This window comes from Budorcas taxicolor, chromosome 6 (genome assembly GCF_023091745.1).
Source record: "Budorcas taxicolor isolate Tak-1 chromosome 6, Takin1.1, whole genome shotgun sequence".
NCBI lineage: Eukaryota > Metazoa > Chordata > Mammalia > Artiodactyla > Bovidae > Budorcas > Budorcas taxicolor.
The window spans coordinates 14,531,322-14,537,982 of NC_068915.1; the positions used below are offsets into that span (position 1 = coordinate 14,531,322).

A 6,661-nucleotide genomic window follows, 5' to 3' on the forward strand; every position below is an offset into this window, starting at 1 on the left:
TGGCTTGCAGTGGGGTTTTTTTCCTATGAAAATATTAAAACTACTGCATGAGATTTCATAAGATGCATGGTTACCTAATAACTGAAAGAAATCATTAAAAACAAAACTTGAAATCAGGCTGTACAACAAAATTAGAGTTACATTCCAATAGGTGTTTGTTAAGTATCTAGAAGGTATCCAAAATTTTTCTATAAACCACAGATATTTCTCTTCCTTTACTAAACACAGAATTGTTGTTAAGCCCAGTAAGCTTCATTCTGAAATGTCACGTTCCAAAAAGAGCATCTTAATGTTTGGTGAATATTCTAGTCAGTTGTTATAGGTCTTTGACTTGGGCTTTTTGATTGACAGTTGTCAAATGATACTGATGGACTGTCTGGGTCGGTTTGCCTTATCCAGAGTAATTTCTGATTAATTTATGGCATAATCTTTAATTTCACATATTGTCCCCAAACAGTTTTTCTCCCCAACAGTATTCTTTTCTAATGTATTTTTAAAGAAATTTTTCATATCAGTCACAGATTAGATATGATTAAAATCAATCATAATTCATCTAGAAAAAAAAAGAAGAACCAAATTTATGTGTCACCTACCAAATTTGCTCATTTAAAAATCTTTAAAGCAATATTGCAGACAATATAAATGCTATTTATTATTTTTTCATGTTAATAAATTCTTGGTTCAGTTCAGTCACTCAATCGAGTCCAACTCTTTGAGATCCCATGGAATGCAGCACACCAGGCTTCCCTGTCTTTCACCATCTCCTGGAGCTTACTCAAACTTATGTCCATTGAGTCGGTGAAGCCATCCAACCATCTCATCCTCTGTCATCCCCTTCTCCTCCTGCCTTCAATCTTTCCCAGCATCAGGGTCTTCTCCAATGAGTCAACACTTTGCATCACGTGGCCAGAGTACTGGAGTTTCAGCTTTAGCATCATTCCTTCCAGTGAATATTCAGGACTGATTTCCTCTAGGATTGACTTGTTTGATCTCCTTGAAGTCCAAGAGACTCTCAATAGTCTTCTCCAACACCACAGTTCAAAAGCATCAATTCTTTGGCACTCAGATAGCTTTTCAGATCCATACATGACTACTGGAAAAACCATAGCTTGGACTAGACAGACCTTTGTTGGCAAAGTAATGTTTCTGCTTTTTAATATGCTCTCTAGGTTGGTCATAGCTTTTCCTCCAAGGAGCAAGCGTCTTTTCATTTCATGGCTGTGGTCACCATCTGCAGTGATTTTGGAGCCCCAAAAATGTCTCACTGTTTCCCCATCTGCTTGCTATGAAGTGATGGGACCAGATGCCATGATCTAAATAACAATAAAACATCTCTGTTATACCTATAATGATATTATGAACCTTCATTCTCCTGCTGTCTAAAACTATTATAAAGATATCTAAAACCGGAGTCTTAGACTCCTGGATTTCAGATGGAAATCCGAACATTCCCTTTCTAAAAGTGGACCTGGGGAAGAATCAGGCACAAAGCAGGTTTGCTAACTGATATATATATATATAGCCTGTATATATAAAGCCTTCACATCACTATTTTAGATGAGTCACTTCATTAAAACAAAAAATTAGGAAGGCAGATGCTCGGACTAAAAGATTTATATTCACAAGACAAAATAATTGACAACTATACCATCACACATATAAAATCTTTTTTTTTTTTTTTTCTTGTTTTGTCCTGAACTTGTGAAGATTTGCTCAAAGACATTCCTGGTCTGAGAGCTGGTATATGGGAACCACAGCGTAACATTTCCTTAAGAGGGGAAAGAAAATGAAGCATAAATTCTGCACTTTAGAAAAGACCTGTTCTAAATTAAGGATGCCTGCTTTAACTATTTAGCTGTCTGGTTATCTATTCATGATTATAATACTTGGAGTGTTTTTTTTTCCCATAATCAGTGTGTATTGATCATTTATGGTATACTAGGCACATTAGAACGTGCAGAGAATATTGTCCCTGCTCTCAGGGAGCTTACATTTTAGAGGGAAAAAAGTACACCTCTTTTCAGTTCAGTTCAGTTCAGTCGCTCAGTCGTGTCTGACTCTGCGACCCCATGAATCGCAGCACGCCAGGCCTCCCTGTCCATCACCAACTGCCAGAGTTCACTCAGACTCACGTCCATCGAGTCCGTGATGCCATCCAGCCATCTCATCCTCTGTCGTCCCCTTCTCCTACTGCCACCAATCCCTCCCAGCATCAGAGTCTTTTCCAACGAGTCAACTCTTCACATGAGGTGGCCAAAGTACTGGGGTTTCAGCTTTAGCATCATTCCTTCCAAAGAAATCCCAGGGCTGATCTTCAGAATGGACTGGTTGGATCTCCTTGCAGTCCAAGGGACTCTCAAGAGTCTTCTCCAACACCACAGTTCAAAAGCATCAAATGCTCAGCCTTCTTCACAGTCCAACTCTCACATCCATACATGACCACAGCAAAAACCGTAGCCTTGACTAGACGGACCTTAGTCGGCAAAGTAATGTCTCTGCTTTTGAATATGCTATCTAGGTTGCTCATAACTTTTCTTCCAAGGAGTAAGCGTCTTTTAATTTCCTGGCTGCAGTCACCATCTGAAGTGATTTTGGAGCCCCAAAAAATAAAGTCTGACACTGTTTGCACTGTTTTTCCATCTATTTCCTATGAAGTGATGGGACCGGATGCCATGATCTTCGTTTCCTGAATGTTGAGCTTTAGGCCAACTTTTTCACTCTCCACTTTCACTTTCATCAAGAGGCTTTTTAGTTCCTCTTCAGTTTCTGCCATAAGGGTGGTGTCATCTGCATATCTGAGGTTATTGATATTTCTCCCGGCAATCTTGATTCCAGCTTGTGTTTCTTCTAGTCCAGCGTTTCTCATGATGTACTCTGCATAGAAGTTAAATAAGCAAGGTGACAATATACAGCCTTGACATACTGCTTTTCCTGTTTTTTGTTTGATGTTTTTTTGCAAGGTACTGAGGAAATAAAGGGTGAGTTTTGGGTATACCTTAGTCCCATCATTATTTAAAGAGAGGAAGAGGTAGGATTTTAAAGGTAAAGACAATGACAGATGATTCAAGATAGGTAGGGTTTATAGGGAGATAAACAGTCTCATCAACTAAGGAAAGATTTGCTGCAGTGAAAAGAAAGAGGGAAATAGTTTGTCTGAGGGATGCAAGCAAAGGAAGCAGGGTGTCCTTCAACAGAGTGGAGCCAGAAAGACCATGCAGTCTCTCTCCCAAGTACTGGGTTGGCCAAAAAGTTCATTCAGGGTTTTCCATCACATCCTATGTAACATCAATTCATGACCACCAGGTAGGAATGGTTGGTGACAGACAGAAGGCTAAAAAAAGAAGCAATCCTGTGCTCCTGAAACATAGAAAGAATAAAGTACCAAAATTGAAGGCAGACTATGAGTATCCAAAAATTCTTAAAAACAAAAGTGATTTCAAAGTACAAAACTTGCAGTTAATGCTATCCAGTTGCCATGATGATTGATCAAGAACACTGTGGCTTCCTAAATTAAAAAATGCCATACATCAAAAATTTTTAGTGTAATGTATTATTTTTTTCGAACAGTCTTCTTGCTTCTGAAAAGAAAAACATTTTATTTCAGGGGAAGGGATTGATATGAGATCTGGTTAGGAATAGTAGTATTTATCTTAGTAGTATTTTGTTGTTATAATAAACTTCATACTCAAACTTGGTAAAAGCCTCTTAGCTGCCAAGAGGGAATGAGTAAATTTCCAAAAATGTACAATTTTCTTTAGGGAAGTTTTAGAACCAAAAGACTAATTTACATGAAAAACTGTAGAGAAAGTAGCTGAAAAGTCCATGGAATAAAACTTTTATTCCATTTACACAAACTTAATACACATGTTCTTATCAATTATGCTTGGATTATTCTTGACAATCTCTTAAGACATTAAACAAAGCTAGCCATCATCTCAAATTATTTCCCTGTTAACTAGTTTTATATCACAGACAAGTTAGGCAATAATAATAATGATAATAAAACTAAACTGAAAAGTTAAACACACGTTTTTGTGTTTTACTACCATGATTGATATACATGAAGCAATGGATATCAGACAATTCATTTTTACTGCATCTTTACTTGTACATTTGTTCTTAGGTTGCTTAAAACATCTAAATATAAATAAAATGAGTATAGCAATAATAATGAAAACAAACAGCAGGTAACTACAAATAATGGGATGTGAATTATTTCTGCCCTTCTTATCCAGGGAAAATTGGGTCCCAGCTAAACGAACACTTCTGTAACTGTTGTTAATAGTGTGCATATTGAGAATGGGTATTCCACGGATAACAGCTGGTTTAATATGAAATATCCATTTCTTCTACAGTCACATAAGCGCTTCGAATCTTAAAGTACCCACAACTACACCTGTGACTGGAGCCAGCTATCTCTTTTATCCCCTGCCAGGACAAACCAATGTGTAGGCAGCTTTCTTTGCTTAGACATGGAAGCAGTTTTAATACTAGCCTTTGTGAAGCCACAATGTACCAAAAGTATTATGCCGAACTTTTATTTCTTGTTTAGTCACTCAGTTGAGTCCGGCTCTGTGACCACATGGACTGCAGCACGCCAGGCTTCCCTGTCCTTCACCATCTCCTGAACCTTGCTTAAACTCATGTCCATTGAGTCATCATCCAACCATCTCATCCTCTGTCATCCCCTTCTCCTCCTGCCCCCAATCCCTCCCAGCATCAGGGTCTTTTCTAATGAGTTGGTTTTTCACTTCAGGTGGCCTAAGTATTGGAGCTTCTGCTTCAGCATCAGTCCTTCCAATGAATATTCAGTGTTGATTTCCTTTAGGATAGACTATTTTGAGCTCCTTGCAGTCCAAAGGACTTCAAGGAGAGTCTTAAAGAGCCTTCTCAAACACCACAGTTCAAAAGCATCAATTCTTCAGCGCCCAGCCTTCTTTATGGTCCAACTCTCACACCCATACATGACTACTCAGAAACTTGTATAAAACTTGTATAACTTGTATAGAAACTTGTATAACTTGTATAAAATTTCCATGTCCCCATATTGGCCACCTCAAGATGAAAACAGGTAGCTCCTGATATGTTAACTGGCTCTGTGCTGGGCTTAGTCACTCAGTCATGTCCAACTCTTTGTGACCTCACTGAGTCTTCCAGGCTACTCTGGCCATGGGGATTCTCTAGGCAAGAATAATGGAGTGGGCTGCCATGCCCTCCTCCAGGGGAACTTCCTAACCCAGGATTCAAATCCAGGTCTCCTGCATTGCAGGTGGATTCTTTCCCATCTGAGCTACCAGGGAAGCCCATGAATACTGGAGTGGGTAGCCTGTCCCTTTCCAGGGGATCTTCCTGACCCAGGAATTGAACTGGGGTATCCTGCATTGCAGGCAGATTCTTTACCAGCTGAGCTACTAGGGAACTCTTAACTGGCTCTACTCCAATATTAAACATAAAAAACACATGAAACATACAGAAATTCAAACAGAAGTAACATTAACCTGTGAGAAATCATAAATAATTATCAGCAGATAGCATAGATGACAAACGGTCTATGGTGCAAGTTTTACAATGAGGCAGACAAAAGTTGGAAGGCTGGGCAATTTTCTTCTTCATCTGGTTCAGCTTCATCTCTTTGGATATCCAATGTCCACAAGGTCAAGTTGTTTCTCAGTAACTGTATTAGTAATGTGCTGTCTTTGTGTGACACTTCACTTAATATATCAAGTTCAGCAATGGCTCCATCAAATGCTGGTTTTGCACGAGAGCCAATTTTCTCAGGGGACTTCAGAATCTCATAATAGAACACAGAAGTTAAGGGAGAGATCCAATCTGATAGGATGTGTTGGTTGTGTTTACTTTTTGCTGATTTCAAAAGCTTCTTGGTATGCTTGCCATGACTGATCCACAATCCCTCTCTTATTATCACCAGCAACAACCTTAGCCAAGGAACGGTAGTAGTCTCCTTTTATTTTCAAATAGAAGACTTTGCTCTCTGCTTGTGAAGCACTGGGGATCAAGAACTTTCCCAAAAGAAACAGTATATCATTGCAGGTATCTCTCAGCCTCGTCTCCATTTTCTCTCTGTATTCTTGAACCATCTGCTGTTTCCTCTCAGCACCTTTATCTTTTCATCAATACTTGAGACAAGCCTCCAAATAACCTACAGGCTCCTACAACCATTTTATAAACAACTGAGAGAAGACTCCTCTCCTCAATGGATAATTCAGCTCCTTGCTCAATTACAGACTTCATACAGGCTGCCATATCATCATCTCGCTCAGCCTGCTCAGCTAGTTTGGCCTTCTGCACCAGTATATTTTTATCTATGTTCTGTGTCTGGAGTAGGTATGGCAGACAGATGGGACTCAGAAGTCTCTGGGTGGCAGTGCCAAGGCTGAGACTCTACCTGGAGTGTTTTAAGAGACAGACTTCTTACATCTTTTCCTGCAGGAGCAAGATAACATATGTGGCTAATCAGGTTAAGTGCAGTCTAGATGTGTCCACAAGGACTTGGGCTGAAGGTTGGCTGCCACCTGGGAAGATTGCCTGTATCTTTCAGTTCAGTTCAGTTGCTCAGTTATGTCTGACTTTTTGTGACCCCATGAATCAGAGCACACGAGGCCTTCCTATCCATCACCAAATCCCAGAGTTCACTCAAACT

At 39.5% G+C, this 6,661-nt stretch overlaps 1 pseudogene; it reads right to left on the reverse strand.

Moving 5' to 3' along the window:
* Nucleotides 1-5,563: 5,563 nt before the first annotated feature.
* On the reverse strand, nt 5,564-6,321 carry LOC128050007 (14-3-3 protein zeta/delta-like; annotated as a pseudogene).
* Between the last annotated feature and the right edge of the window lie 340 nt (nt 6,322-6,661).